This window comes from Engystomops pustulosus, chromosome 7, assembly GCF_040894005.1.
Source record: "Engystomops pustulosus chromosome 7, aEngPut4.maternal, whole genome shotgun sequence".
Classification (NCBI taxonomy): domain Eukaryota; kingdom Metazoa; phylum Chordata; class Amphibia; order Anura; family Leptodactylidae; genus Engystomops; species Engystomops pustulosus.
In genome coordinates, this window is record NC_092417.1 from 63,720,094 (window position 1) to 63,736,380 (window position 16,287).

General features: G+C 43.6%; 1 protein-coding gene across 3 annotated transcripts in view; it reads left to right on the top strand.

Moving 5' to 3' along the window:
- Positions 1–6,378: 6,378 nt before the first annotated feature.
- Positions 6,379–16,287, top strand: part of TRAF3 (TNF receptor associated factor 3) — a 100,005-nt gene continuing 90,096 nt past the window's right edge. For 2 of the 3 annotated variants that reach the window (XM_072116225.1, XM_072116226.1), the window contains exon 1: positions 6,379–6,698. The gene's annotated coding sequence lies outside the window, so the exon portion shown is untranslated. The remainder of the gene's footprint in view (positions 6,699–16,287) is intronic. The other variant, XM_072116224.1, reaches the window with a different exon arrangement.

The following is a 16,287-nucleotide window of genomic DNA, read 5'->3' on the forward strand; positions in this document are numbered from 1 at the left end:
TTGCATTTTAAAACGCATTACAACTGCTGAGATGAGGTGAATTGCCTAATTACATTACTGTTAACGTTTCTGTTTACAAAACACATTGTAAGTGTAAACATTGTGTTAACAAATGTAAACAGTAATTAGGCAAATCACCTCTCCTCAGCTGTTGTAATGCGTTTCAAACGCAATGAAAACGCAGGACAAAACGCAACGTGTGAACGCGCCCTACGGATCTGCAACGTGGCATTTTATTTGCTGGGTTCTTGATTGCAACCAAAGACTGAACACATCCACGGTATTAATGGAAGATATGATCAGTTGTTCTCATGTAGGGAATAGGGATCAGCCTGTTTCCTATGTATATGCCATGGATTATCACTGCATATTTTATATGCTGCAATATATGAAATGAGATATGTAGTTTTATTCTGCGCCAAAATGTGCGATATACTTCTTGTGAATTTTGATTTCAGTAGAGAATTTTTTTATGCAGTAATAGCATGTTCTCTCCTGATCCTGGAGATATTTTACATTGGTTCATACGTTATATTCTGTTTTTCTGTCTCGTAAATGTTCCATTACCAAGACGAGTTGTGAAAAAAACAAGAATTAACCACTTATCTCTTCCATTTGATAATGAAGAACAAGTGTTACAATGTGTTCCCTCTGCCAGTAATTAGAACCATAAAATCTACAGTCATGACAGAATAACAGGTAGCCCCAAAGACTCATGGGAGAAAAACATTGTAATGCTGTAGACTGTGTATACCAGGGTTATTATATGTCCTCCTCTCTCATCTTGGTTCTACATTGGCACAGTCTGAGCAAGTGAAAAATAAATTATATTGCATTTAAATGCCTCTGTTTTCTTAAGTCAAGCCTTTACATCTGATCCTGAAAAAGCTGAGTGATGACCAATATGGTGAGCGAGCACTGCACTTGGTCTCACAGTCGCCCTGCTCATCTCATTACAAACCATGTGTGACTCTAGTGGCAAAAGGTTCAGTGCAACTTGTGTTTTAGGGTGTCTTGTGTTAAGGGCTGCTCTCTCCATATGCACATGACATAGGGAGGTCTGCTTTTATATGACCACCCCATTACATGAGAGAATAGAAGGGTAGAGCTATTCACGGACACAACATAGTTCTACAGTCTTTTCCATAAAGCTATATATCGATTTGCACAGTTCCTACTGCTCTATAATGTGCCGCAGTTAGGCCACCATTTACAATCAGAATCCCCTTAGCTCCTGCTCTATACTATGCTTCCTGCTGAAAGAAAATTATGTCTAATCTGTTCAGACCCTTTTGCTATACGACATGTAGCCTCTAGATAAGACACTATTATAATCTGATCTGTTCAGCTGCTCCTGCTCTATAGCATGCTGCCTGCAATTAGGACACTGTACTGCTCTGCTCAGCTCCTTCTCCATCACATCTCTAGTTTCTTCCCTAAACAAGGAGATATACTTGGGTTGTGGCATAGTGAGCTGTACAAATTCTTGTTTAAAGGACACCTGTCATCAGGTCTGTGTCACTAGTCCTGTCACCTCTACCTGTTGGCGCAAGTCACAAGGATCCCATCACAGCCTTAATCTAATCAATTCATACATTAATCATTGCAAAATCATCTTTTCTTTATTATTTAAATGAGGCTGTTCACATGGTCAGAGGCAGTGATGTCACCCCTGTAACCCCTCCCCTCTCCTCCCCCTGCTCATGTCTGTGTGTAATGTATAGTAAAGCATTACTAGTCTGTGTGCTGCATCTGCTGACATGCTGCATCCTCCTAATACACAGAGACACAGACATCAGCTACACATGTACCTGACATGTTCTGCTATATACATGGCTGCATCCTGGAGCTGTTGTATCTCTTCCATATACACACAGGCTGCAGGAGGCGTGGCCACCAGCAAGCACATGGAGCAGCCATTACATGGAGCAGCTGTCAGTCAAGCACTGGGGGTGTGGCTGTGCCTCCCATGCATGAATAAGCTGGACAGCTTTAATATGCTAATGACATTGGACATTTCACAGGTCATTTGCATACAGCTTTAGCACCTCATTGCTTAAGTTTACAGGCATGAAGAGGGACAATGAAGGGATAGAGGCAATGCTCTCTAATGGCAGTTTATGAAAATATATTTTGTTTAGGGGGGGGTTATTTTGCCTGACGGGTTCTCTTTAAATGCATAAGAAACTTTAAAGGAAATCTACCATCAAAATACATCAGGATAGACCAGGGGAACTTACTCATAGATCCAGACACCATGGCTGTGGTAATCTTCTTCTATTTGTTGTTTATGTTCTCCTTCTTATATCTTATATGTTACCAGAGCCCCTCTGTGCTGTAGATTCACACTGTGCAGGAGCACTTCCCTTCTCCAATTGCTGGCAGAGGAATGAGGGGGGATGTACTCCTGTACAGTATAACAGCTTGTGAAGCTGCATCACAGAGGTTCTCGTCAGCCGCCTGATGCCAGAGCCGGGTTTGGCGCCCTTCTTGGTGAGTGCCACGATGGGAGACACAAGAGAGGAGAAGTGCAGAATAAACTGATGGTAGTAATTTTCAAAATCCAGAAAGCTCTGTATTGCATGTAGTACTACTGGTAAAGGCGATTGGCCGTTAAACCACTGAGGACTTGGCGTATGTGGGACTCAAGGTCTGGAGTCAACACCAGGATATTGTAGCGATAGACCACGACACAGGTATATAGCAAGTCCCTAAAGATGTCATTGACAAACTCCTGGAAGACAGCTGGTGCGTTAGAGTTCAAACGGCATCACCAGGTACTCAAAGTGACCATCACGAGTATTAAAAGCGTTTTCCACTCATCTCCCTCGCACATACGGATGAGGTTGTAGGCCCTTGGCTCCACGTAGGTGGACGAACAGTTCTATGATCAATGGCATAGGTTAGCGGTTCTTAACGGTGACCTTGTTAAGACCGCAATAGTCTAAACACGGACGGAGTGACTCATCCTTTTTTGGTTACAAAGAAGAAGCCTGCACCAGCTGGAGAAGAGGATTTATGTATGAACCACCTCTGCAGGTTCTCTTTGATGTAGTCTGACATAGCTGCGTTTCTAGCACAGAGAGTGGGTATACCTGACCCTGAGGAGGAGACGTAACCGGCAGCAGATCAACAGGGCAGTCGTAGGGGTGGTAGTGTGGAAAAGTCTCGGCTTGCATCTTCGAAAAAACGTCTTCAAAGTCTTGAAAGAAAGATGGGAGACCCTCCAGAGGCTTGGAGACCACAGAAGAGACCATGACAGGATGAGGAACCACCATGGCAACCATGGCGAGACTGGCAATCAGACTCCTAAAGAAGAATCTTCCCCGTCTTCCAGGTAAACTCAGGTGCGTAGAGCTGCAACCACGGAAGACCTAACAGAAGGGAAGACGTGGTTCGTGGTAGCACATAGAAAGACAGTCTCTCTTTATGTAGTACTCCGACTTGCAGGAACAAAGGCTCAGTGCGATACTGGACCGGACAGGAGAGGATTTGGCCACTGACAGAGGAAATTACCAGGGAACACAGCTACTCGAGGCGGAACACAGGGAAGTGACGCTGGGAGACCAGAGCAGCATCCACAAAGTTTCCTGCAGAACTGGAGTCCAAGAAAGCAGAAACCCGGAACTGAGCACCTGCTACTGAGCTGAGCAGAATGGGAAGGTTCAGACGTGGAGAAGCTTTGTTCTCACCAAGGGATGCTTCTCCCAAGAACCCTAGGTGCAAGCGTTTCCCGGATGCTGAGGGCGGAGTGGACAGGTCTGGAGGAACTGTTCCGGGCTGGCACAATAGAGGCAGAGGATCTCCAGGCGTCACCTGGAACATTCCTGAGAAGATAGCTCTGTCCACCTGCATTGGTTCCTCTGGAGCTGTCACGGCAGGAGACTGAACCGGTCTTTGGAAGGCAGGAGCCAAGTGAGGCAACCGTCAAACCCGGACTTGCGCTTGTTCGAGACATTGCTCCTCAGCGCGCTCCATAAAGAGGATATCAATCCAAGTGGTCAGAGAGAGGAGCTCACTCAGAGTAGATGACAGGTCACGTGCTGACAGTGCGCCTTTAGCTTGTCCCCAAAGTCCCTGTTTAAAGGTTGTAGTCAGAGCTGCATCGTTCCACGGAACCAAACCGCATAGTCACCAACAGATGAGTCCCCCTGACATAAGTTCAGCTGAAGACGCCTGTGCAGGTTCCTCAAAGACAAACCAGAACTCATCAAAGAAGGAGGTGATGTCAGCAGTAACCAGGTCTTTTCTGTCCCAGAGAGGAGTAGCCCATGCCAGGGCCTTGTTGGAGAGGAGGCTGATGATGAATGCCACCTTAGTCTGTTCCGTGACTAATTGAGATGGCATAAGCTCAATATGCAGGGAGCACTGGGTGATAAAGCACCTGCACAACTTGGGGTCCCCATTATACTTTGACAGCATGGAGATTCTCGCCCTAGGTTCAGCGGCAGGCAGGCTAACCGGAGTAGCAGGAGGAGCCGCAGGGACTTGATGCTGTTGCTGAGTAGCCATCAGTTGCTGCAAGATGGCGGTGACTTGACCAAGCTGTTCCCCTTGCACGCCAATCTGCTGGGACTGCTGGAACATGACAGTGGTAAGATCAGCCAGTTTAGACAGCGGGACCTTGGCAGGGTCCATGGACAGATCTTAATGTCTGGCTTCAGGGGTAGTGAACCCACTGGACTACCGTGGACGATGACTTAAGCCAACACCTGGGACCAGAAATCTAAGAGGTACCCGTTTTTCACCAGAGCCCGCCGCAAAGCGGGTTGGACTTGCTGCAGGTCGTTCTTTTTGAGGGTTAAAACCCTCAAAAAGTTTAAAAAGAATAGTCATGCACCAGGATTTGTACATTTTTCATACCTTGTTGGCATAAATGTACCCCCATGTTTATATGCAGTAAGTGAGAGAGGCCAGGAATTGACTTTTTATCCCACTACCCCAAGTGGGCATGGAGGGATGGGGAGTAGACCAGATTGGCTTCCCAGGATCCTGGCATAGGCTATTACAGAATTCTAGGCAGGACCTGGCACTTAGTCCGGGTACATGAGTTGCTAAGAGGCCAGAACCTCTCAGTATATTGGTGCAACCTGTACCATCATGGAGAGTATCCCGACTGACACATAATCCCTCCCATAGATCTGCATTAGAGCTGTGTACTTAAAGTTGAATAATCACAATTTGTACTAGTATTATAATAACAACTATTTCTAATTTAGCATTTAACATTTCATTAGACATTTCATCAGGTATTGGGTCATTCAGGGGTGTCGTTAGATCAAAAGATCTGTGACACAATGCAAAACATCGGGTGCAGTTTACACATCTATGGAAACACATATGTGATCTGGTTAAGCTCTTCCCCTGGGAACTTGCATTGAGTTTGTAAACACAATACAGCACCGTGTATGGCCGAACCCTCATGCTAGCCAAAGGCCAGTTACCTTGTGTATGTCCAACAGCTTAAAGGTGCAGTCACATGTACGGCTTTGACTCCATTTAGAAACGGCACTCACTACATCTTCATTGAGCTGGAGATGCAATATAGTACGTGATATGCCACAAATACATAATAGGTGCAGATCCCTCTGGGCTTTCTCCAAACCCAGAGGAGAGTCTGCTGCCCCTCTTTGTGCCGCTGGGCCAAATGAAGAGTCTATTTGCTCAACTATTTTCATCACTCCCATAGACATGATGAGATGGGACCGCAACTAGAGATGGGCAGAACCAATGGTTGGGTTCACGTTCGGGGTTCAGGTTCTGCCGCCTGATCCAGACATATTTCCGGATTGGTGTCCCCCTGGCCAATCATAGCCATGGCTAGTTGCTAGGGGTCCGGGTCAGGTGGCTGACCCTGAAAGCAGAAACCAAAGGCTGAAGGCGTCCATTAGGTCTGTTTATTTCTGACCCCGACCTATCATGTGTTACTGACATATGCTGTGGATATGTTATAAATACATAGATACACATATACATAAATACATGTCATTGCTTCGTTTCCTACATCATACGGTTAATGAATTGTGAGTTGTAAATCTATATATAAACACCTTTATGTTGTATTGCCAGTTGTTAATATTCCTGCAATTGCTGATTGGATTATGTCAGTATCTTATATCTAATTCTCCTCTGCAGCATATTACATAACACATTGTGTATTCTGCTACATTGTAGCTAAAGGGAAATGTTACATTTTAAATAGTATCTTTTATCCATAGACTGCTGTGTAAAACTGCCCAGCCTGATCTTTTTTTTTTCCTTGGGCTCAACCATTACTATTTCCAAAAGGGGGCGAGTTCTGCCTGCACTCTCATTTTTATTCTTTCAGTCAATCCTTTAAACAGGCAATACCCCTGTGCACTGGTGGCACCCAGCCGGAGTACAGCAGTGTATGGGTGCTATGCTGTCTGCTATAGAATCTGCAGCTGCAGCATCTGTTCCTCCCCTGACCCCTCACCACTGCAATGGCCTCATTCCTCCAAGCATCCTGCAGATAACATGCTAGCATCTCCTGTATATACCCATGGCTACCTGCTCACTTACCTGCATCCTCTCACAGCTTGCTTTTGCTTGCAATTCACTTTTTAATTTTCATTGATTCATTAAATTTTTTTTATTTTTTTTTGTTTTTATTTTACAATGGAATCTAGAGACCTGGTGCCAAGTAACTGCACTGAATTCAATAAAGTAAGAAAAAGGTAAGTCTGACCATATGTTATTCTTCTGATGTATAATTCAGACCATAAGGATGTGTGACCTTAGTGCTCTGGATAAGGTTCTGGGGGCACCTTAGGGAAATGAACTGCTTTGTATGGTTTTCACACTAAGTACAGCTGCAAAATGCACTCATCCTTCTCCTGTGCTGATATTGGCACCCTGTATGCAGGGGCAGGGAGTGCTGACTTTTAATGCTGCAAAGAAGGTTATACTCTGTGCTAGCTATGGGGCAGGTGAAAGGGACATTGTTTTCTTACATATCCATCTCAATAGACAAAATCATTAAGACTAGATCAACAAGCCAAATGCATCCAGATCCATAGATCATTATACCCCACCTGGCTAATGATACTGCAGTGTTATAAAGATCTAGCTATGGATCAGACATACAGCACATATCTTATCTATCTGTGGGGATTAGATTATGGGAAAGTCTGTGAATATAGCTTTAGTCAGTATGATGACTACATGGATAAATATATGACTGAGCCATTTAGGGATGTGCGTCAGGTATATGCCATACAAGGAAGGATCATGGTGCAAATATTCATGACTCTTATCCTGAAATGACATGTTCCTGTGTCCAGATGCTGTGTCATCCCAAGGAAAAGGGAAATTGAGAATGGTGGGGGGTTTCAAGGAGGATGGATTTTAGTCTAATGTGCTTGGAATGTAAAACAATGGGGTCATAAAATCCAACAGTAATCCTAATTATATAGTCTGTGTTTTCTGTAGATCTGTGAATCACATTGATAAAGGGCTTGATTTTTGTGAGGTCCTTCATTCATGGTCTTCCACTACAATATGTCTTGTTGAAAGTGTGGTTAGTATAAGATTGAATGATAATGACTTGTATGAGGATGATAATACATTAGCTTGAGTCTCTGAATATATTATGGATGTACTGTCTAGTGCGGGTCTGATTGGACCAGGAACATGACATTATTGTGTGATTCTATGAAGTAATGAAACGGTTGTAGAATGTAATTGAGTGTGCAGTAATTCTGCTGATAGCTAGAGGTCTCTGCATTATAGGAAGAGGAACATCCTGTACTTCTGTAAGATTGGGAAAAACTCACATCTCATAATTTATGTAGCGGCAACATATTCAGCAGCGCAAACATCAGGTCTTTGCTGTCCCCACCGTGAGCGACAGTGCATTAGGGAGGCACTTTTCTAAAACTGGAGGAAACCTATATGAACATGTCTACATTGCAGTGTAGCTACTGGTCAGATTTCAGCCCAGAATAACAACTCATTACTCAGACAATACTTGGAGTATTGTATTGGATAAATTAGAATTTATTCAAAAACACAAAAATAATTAAGATCAGAGGTGTAATTTGAGGGGGTGGAGAGGGGGTGGTTGCAGCTGGGCCCAAGAGACTTAGGGGGCCCATAAGGTGTCACTTTCCCGTATGAGGAGACCAGTACTAGAAACCATACATTATAGTCGGGGGCATCGCAAAGACTTTGCACTGGGGCCCATCAGTTTCTAGTTGCGCCACTGATTATGATCTATCTAATTATAAGTCTACTTGGCCAGACCTTCCCTTTTCTCTTTCTGCAGGCTACTTAAAAATGTATTCTATGCACCTTAAGGAGCTTCTGAGCCCTCTCCATAAACCCCTACTTCCCCGTTATAGTATATATGTAACATGTTAGTAAAAACACAAATATTAAACAGAGGAATTAGGGTATAAATGTGCCTTATCTCTCTCTAACGTATAGAACTCATGCTGTGAGATAGGTAAGCCATCTGATTGGTTCACAGCCATCACATGATTGAGAGGAGAAAGAACCTTCTGGAAGACTGGGTGACAGAAAAAAAAAGCTCCAATATGGCTGATAGATGTACAACAAATGAATCTTTATATAATAAATAATAATAATAATAATAATAACAATAATAATAAATAATACAATAATAATAATAATAAATATAAGAATAAGAATCTTTATATATTAAAGATTCACCTTTAAAAACAATTGGCCTCATTTACTAAGGGCTCCACGGCCGCACTTTAGTTGGGTTTCCCGACTTTTTCTGTTTTGCGGCGAATTCCACCGGGATTTTGGCGCACGTGATTGGATTTCACCGCAATCGCTTCGGTTTTCACGCAACAGAAATCAGGGGGGGGGGAGGGGAGGGGAGGCGTGGCCGTCAGAAAACCCGACGGATTTGGAAAAACCGCGGAATTTAAAATTGTGTTGCAAAATCGATCACTCACATGCACCAAGAATAGGATGGCGAACTCCGGTGGACCTCGGCGCAGCAGCGACACCTGGTGGACATCGGGCGCATGACCTTAGTGAATCGCCGGAAGACCCGTATCCTCGTCGGAGAACGCTCTGCTGGATCACGACTGGACCGGGTAAGTAAATGAGCCCCAATGTGGCACCAAGTACCGAATGCTGCAGGACATTTCACATTTAACCCCTTCCCGCACCATGACGTGATTCTACGTCATAGGATGCGGGTAGTTCCCGCACCTTGACGTAGAATCACGTCATGGCGATCGCCCGAGCTCAGAAGCTGAGCCCTTGCGATCGCCGCGGGATCCCAGCGGTACGCGGTAGCTGGGATCCCGCAGTAACAGCCGGGATCGCGACTGTTTAACCCTATAGACGCCGCGGTCATAGTGACCGCGCCATCTATGGTGTATTGGCGCGACGATCGGCACCCTCTGTGCAGGGCACAGAGGTGCCGATCGTTGCCATGGCAACCTAGAGGCACGATCAGGTCCCCTGGGCTGCCTATGGCAGCTGCCTGCTAGGATCGTGCACTGTGCACGATCTAACAGTGCAGCTGTCAGCCCAATCAGAATGCATAGGCTGACTATGTCATATGCTGCAATACATTAGTATTGCAGCATATTACAATGAACAAGTGATCAAATGATCACTTGTTCATGTCCCACCCTGGGACAAAAAAAAACAGTAAAAAAAAAGTTTTAAAAAAAGGTGCAACTAAAAAAAAATTATTTAAAAAGAATAAAAGTCCCCTTAAGTCCCGTCCCATGCAGTAATCATATAAAACATAAAAAAAGTGAAAATCACCAAAAAAACCACAACATATTGGGTAGCACAATGTCCGTAACAACCCGTCAAATAAAATAAAATGGTCACTGAACCCGTACGGTGAACGCCGTAAAAAAAAAACACAAAAAAACCTCACAAAAATTATTAAATTTTCACATCTGACCGCATAAAAAGTGCATAAAGAGTGATCAAAAAGTAAAATGTACCCCAACATGATACCAAGAATAAGTACAGCTTGTCCCGCAAAAAATAAGCTCTAAACCAGCGCTGTAAACAAAAAAATATAAATGTTCTGCCCATTGTTACATGGCGATACAAAAACAAGTAAGTGTCTCACAAAATGAGTTCTATATTTTGCAAAACAAGTTCACCATAAAAAAGCCATGTAAATGGGGTATCGCCGTAATCGTGATGACCCATAGAATAAAGATAACACATTATTTTTATGGTACGGTGAATGTCCGAGGAAAAAAATGCTAAAAACCATAAACAAGAATTAATGATTTTTTTAACCATCACCAAGAAAGAGTTAATAAAATATGATTATTGGCTATTGAGCCCCCCTGTAAATGATGTACCTGAAAAGTGGATCTCATCCACAAAAAAATAATCCCCCATATGTCCAAATTACAAAAAAATGAAAATTTTATAGCCTGTAAGATGTGACGTTGCAGATCTGCTCTGAATGGCGCCTCCTTCCGTTCTATGCCCGGCCGTGCGCCCATACAGCAGTCACCACCACATATGGGGCATCCTCTGACTCGGGAGACGTTGGGTATCAAACTTTGTGGAGTTTTTTGTAATTTAATACATTGTGACGGTTTAATTTTTGGCCAAAATTAATATATTGTCTAAAAAAAATGACAGCTTGTAAATTAGACCTCCATTTTGTTTTAACCACTGTGAAGCATCTAAAGGGTTAACATACTTCTTAAAGTTGATTTTTTACACATTGAGGGGTGTAGTTTCTAAAATGGCATGATTTATGGGGGTTTACTGCTGTTTAGGCCTCTCAGAGTCAGTTAAAGCTGAGGAGGTGCCTCTAAATAAGGGTTTTGGCGTTTTTCATAAAAATGAGCAAATTGCTCCCAAAATTCTGAACCTCCTAACAACCTAGAAAAGAGAGAAGATGCATAAAACCCTATGCCGATATAAAGCAGACATTCGGGAAATGTTAGTTATAAAGTTACTTGGGTGCTATGACTATCTGCCTGAAAAGCAGAACATTTTAAACTATGAAAATGAAGAATTTTTAGAAATTTTTGCCAAATTTAAGTTTTTTTCATAACTTAACACAAAAGATATCATCAAAATTTGAATATTACTTTGAAGTACAATGTGTGACGGTAAAACAATCTCAAAATCCCCTGGATATGTTAAAGTGTCAAAAAGTTATAACCTCCTATAATGACACAGGGCAAATTTTAAAAATCAGGCCTGGTCCTAAAGGTCTAAAATGGCATAGACACGAAGGGGTTAATGAATGTTGGATTTGGTGGGTGTTTTTTTCATTCCGTCAACTTGTTCAGTAAGTACGGGAGCCCCCATAGTCGCCAAGTGGGTGGTGGCACTTCCCTGGGCTTGCACTTTGCCATTGTACATTGCCCCTATATGTACATATATATTATGGAGATAATACAGCAATGCTGTCATTTAGCACTGAACATGCCATGACATGAGGGATACGTGAAAACACCTTTGACTTATTACAGTGCTGTGCTGAGCTATAATATGGTCCTATGAAATGAAGATCATAACCTTGTGTCAGGAATATCTCTTCAAGCCATCTTGCATTTAGAGCTTTTTTACATGTCTACCTGGTGGACATTATGAACACCTTTTAGTTAAGCTTAGATTATAAGGTAACCTATACCCTATATAAGAACAGGTCCTTATTGTCACTTATTTATAAAGGATTGGCGTTATCAGAGCATAATGAATGTATCAATTTTCATTGACCACAGCCACAATGAAGCTTGTTTTTCCAATGAAATAGGCAAACACACAGACGCTCGCTCAAGGCCAGTTTTAGACAGAATAAATTAAATTATAAGTATCTGTATAAGGAAGAAAAATGGATGTTAGCTATAGACAGGATTGATTCAGTTATGGTGTACGAAGGAGGCATTGTAGTGTGCAAGAATGGAAGGAACTATTGTTACAGTATAGCTTGTTACATTGTGTCAGTGCAGGCAATCCTCTGTACACACTAGGTCAGTGATGGCTAACCTATGGCACTGGTGCCAGAGGTGGCACTCAGAGCCCTTTCTGTGGGCACTCAGGCCATCACCAGAGATGACTCCAGGTATATTCTTGCAGTCCCAGACAGCCCAGGACTTGCTGTGCAGAGGTATTTTAAAGTGACAGCTCTACCTGGGACTATTTTCTGCTTTATTGGTGTCCTCAGGGGGCTGGTATCAATGAAAGCTGTCACAGAGAAAGGAGTATAAATCACAAATAAAATTTCTGTGTTGGCACTTTGCAATAAATAAGCGGGTCTTGGTTGTAGTTTGGGCACTCGGTCTCTAAAAGGTTTGCCATCACTGCACTAGGTTATGTTTCCAATCAGGTTGATTTGACCTTTACTGATATATTGGGGGGGGGGGGATTTATCACGTTTTCTGGCTTAATAATAAGCGCATTTCCAGGCGCACGGCCAGACCTGGCGTCAGGGCAGTATTTAGTGTGTTGATGCTGCCCTAGTCACTTACAGTACTTACCCCCCTTTTTTGTGCCATCATTCTAATGCCTCTACCCATACACTTCAGAAAGTTTTTGGCCAAATGCTTGCTGATATCTATAGAGAAGTAGGTTTATATTGATAGGGTTACAGAATTAATCTTACTGTAAAGATCACTGATTTTCAACCAGTGTGCCGCAACACATGGTCGGGTGTGCCGCGGGGAAAGTTCCCCAAACTATGGTGCCACCTGTGTTTTGTTTCCCAGAGAAATGTAAAATGAGAAATACTATAGTCATGAGGCTGGAGTACTACAAGTACCAGCTCATATGCTGAGTATATGAGCTGGCACTTGTACTCTGGCCTCATGGCCATAGTACAGTGATGGCTAACCTATGGCACTGGTGCCAGAGGTGGCACTCAGAGCCCTTTCTGTGGGCACTCAGGCCATCACCAGAGATGACTCCAGGTATATTCCTGCAGTCCCAGACAGCCCAGGACTTGCTGTGCAGAGGTATTTTAAAGTGACAGCTCTACCTGGGACTATTTTCTGCTTTATTGGTGTCCTCAGGGGGCTGGTATCAATGAAAACTGTGACATAGAAGGGAGTATAAATCACAAATAAAATTTCTGTGTTGGCACTTTGCAATAAATAAGCGGGTCTTGGTTGTAGTTTGGGCACTCGGTCTCTAAAAGGTTTGCCATCACTGCACTAGGTTATGTTTCCAATCAGGTTGATTTGACCTTTACTGATATATTGGGGGGGGGGGGGATTTATCACGTTTTCTGGCTTAATAATAAGCGCATTTCCAGGCGCATGGCCAGACCTGGCGTCAGGGCAGTATTTAGTGTGTTGATGCTGCCCTAGTCACTTACAGTACTTACCCCCCTTTTTTGTGCCATCATTCTAATGCCTCTACCCATACACTTCAGAAAGTTTTTGGCCAAATGCTTGCTGATATCTATAGAGAAGTAGGTTTATATTGATAGGGTTACAGAATTAATCTTACTGTAAAGATCACTGATTTTCAACCAGTGTGCCGCAACACATGGTCGGGTGTGCCGCGGGGAAAGTTCCCCAAACTATGGTGCCACCTGTGTTTTGTTTCCCAGAGAAATGTAAAATGAGAAATACTATAGTCATGAGGCTGGAGTACTACAAGTACCAGCTCATATGCTGAGTATATGAGCTGGCACTTGTACTCTGGCCTCATGGCCATAGTACAGTGATGGGTAACCTATGGCACTGGTGCCAGAGGTGACACTCAGAGCCCTTTCTGTGGGCACTCAGGCCATCACCAGAGATGACTCCAGGTATATTCCTGCAGTCCCAGACAGCCCAGGACTTGCTGTGCAGAGGTATTTTAAAGTGACAGCTCTACCTGGGACTATTTTCTGCTTTATTGGTGTCCTCAGGGGGCTGGTATCAATGAAAACTGTGACATAGAAAGGAGTATAAATCACAAATAAAATTTCTGTGTTGGCACTTTGCAATAAATAAGCGGGTCTTGGTTGTAGTTTGGGCACTCGGTCTCTAAAAGGTTTGCCATCACTGCACTAGGTTATGTTTCCAATCAGGTTGATTTGACCTTTACTGATATATTGGGGGGGGGGGGATTTATCACGTTTTCTGGCTTAATAATAAGCGCATTTCCAGGCGCATGGCCAGACCTGGCGTCAGGGCAGTATTTAGTGTGTTGATGCTGCCCTAGTCACTTACAGTACTTACCCCCCTTTTTTGTGCCATCATTCTAATGCCTCTACCCATACACTTCAGAAAGCTTTTGGCCAAATGCTTGCTGATATCTATAGAGAAGTAGGTTTATATTGATAGGGTTACAGAATTAATCTTACTGTAAAGATCACTGATTTTCAACCAGTGTGCCGCAACACATGGTCGGGTGTGCCGCGGGGAAAGTTCCCCAAACTATGGTGCCACCTGTGTTTTGTTTCCCAGAGAAATGTAAAATGAGAAATACTATAGTCATGAGGCTGGAGTACTACAAGTACCAGCTCATATGCTGAGTATATGAGCTGGCACTTGTACTCTGGCCTCATGGCCATAGTACTTCTCATTGTACCCCTTTATTTTGCAGTATATTGTGTGTGTCTTTCCACCATTCACTGGTATAGATGATGTAGCTGCCGTAGGTCATGTGACTGCTGGACTTCCTACTTCCTGTGATGTCCCGTGTCCTGCATACTTGTGGGGGAAGAAGGGGGCCTGTGCACTCATTACTGTATGCTCTCCCCCTTTGGGAACACCACTCCCATGTCAGTGGTTGGAGAGGTATGCCAAGGACATCTGCATGTGTGTGGATGTCATTGGCAAACCCCTCCATTACATGGGAGTGTTGTGTAGGACGTCCATCATCCACCATAATTATGCAGGTCATGGGACATCACAGGAGGTCCCCAGTTCTGATGCTGTCATGTGACCTGTGGCTCCTACAGACAAATACACTGTAGATGTATATCACATTTAAAATAGTCAGCAGTCTAAAAAATTGCCATCACGTAGAGAAATACAAATTCTCTGATGGTGAGCACCTTTGTATGTATTAGGCAGTGCTTCTCTGGACTGGTATTGCCTATATTTTTAAGGGGTTGTGTGGGATTGTTATACCACTATGTGTGGATATATTTATACAGACAATACCCTATTATTAATCACTGTGTCTGTCTATATATGTATTAATCATGAGGGTACTGGATATGTCTTGGTTAATACATTTACATTGCAATCCTGGTTAACATATACAGTAACGTTAGATTTTTGGACAAATTAAAAAAAACTTTCTACTAACCTCTCCTGTTCTCCCATGACATCCTAGTCCTTACTGGCCATCTCCTGCATCCCCAAATCCCTCCTACTCATCACACAGCCTGCACCCCCACTTTCCTACCATGTCACATAGCCTGCGCCCCCACTATCCCTACTCCATGTCACACACAGCCTGCACCCTCAAAGCCACATAGCTGCTTTACCTCCCCCTATACCAGTGATGGCGAACCTTTTAGAGACCAAGTGCCAAAAATGCAATTCTGACCCACTTATTTATTGCAAAGTGCCAACACAGCAATTCTAGCAATTACATTATTAAAATCTTTTTGCTCTGTGGTATACCACAGCTTTCAACGCTCCTGAGGACACCAATATCATTGACAGAAGGTGGGAAAATTCAGATTGCCATTGGAGCTTCCATGAATGGGAAGAATTGTGGGGGCAAGAGCAGGAGCTTCAATGGCTCCAATGATAATCTGACCATGTCCACACCTTCTCTTCCTGCAGTCTCAGGTAGACCCAGATCCCTCACGTCCTGGGCTACCTGGGCCTGCAGGAGGATCCCTCAAGTCCTGTCTGGTTAATTCTGTGCAGGGGCAACAGCCTGAGTGACCACTGAAAGGGCTCAGAGTGCCACCTCTGGCACCCGTGCCATAGGTTCGCCACCACTGCCCTATACCTTGTCTTATCAACAGCACATCTTCCGTGGATTTTCATGCTTTCTGTGTAAATTCAAGAGTTGCTCCTTCCACACAAGGCTGGTTAAATGATCATGACATCATCGGAGGTCCTTTAGTCCACTTGGAAAAAGCATCTACCGTAAGTCCTTTGCACGGCTCTCAGCTGTGTATACAGCAGGTGGTGTGGATTTTTTTTTTAATATCCCACTCCCCGGCTGCCCTTTCCCCCTTCTCTAGTGGAAAGTGGGACACCATTAGCACTATGTCCCCAGTGCCTAGTCGCAAATACAGCCCAGCCTGGTGTAGAACTGCCCCACTACATGCTCGAATATATCAGCAGGACCATTATATCAAACTGTAATTTGTAGTGTTGGGTGGGAAAC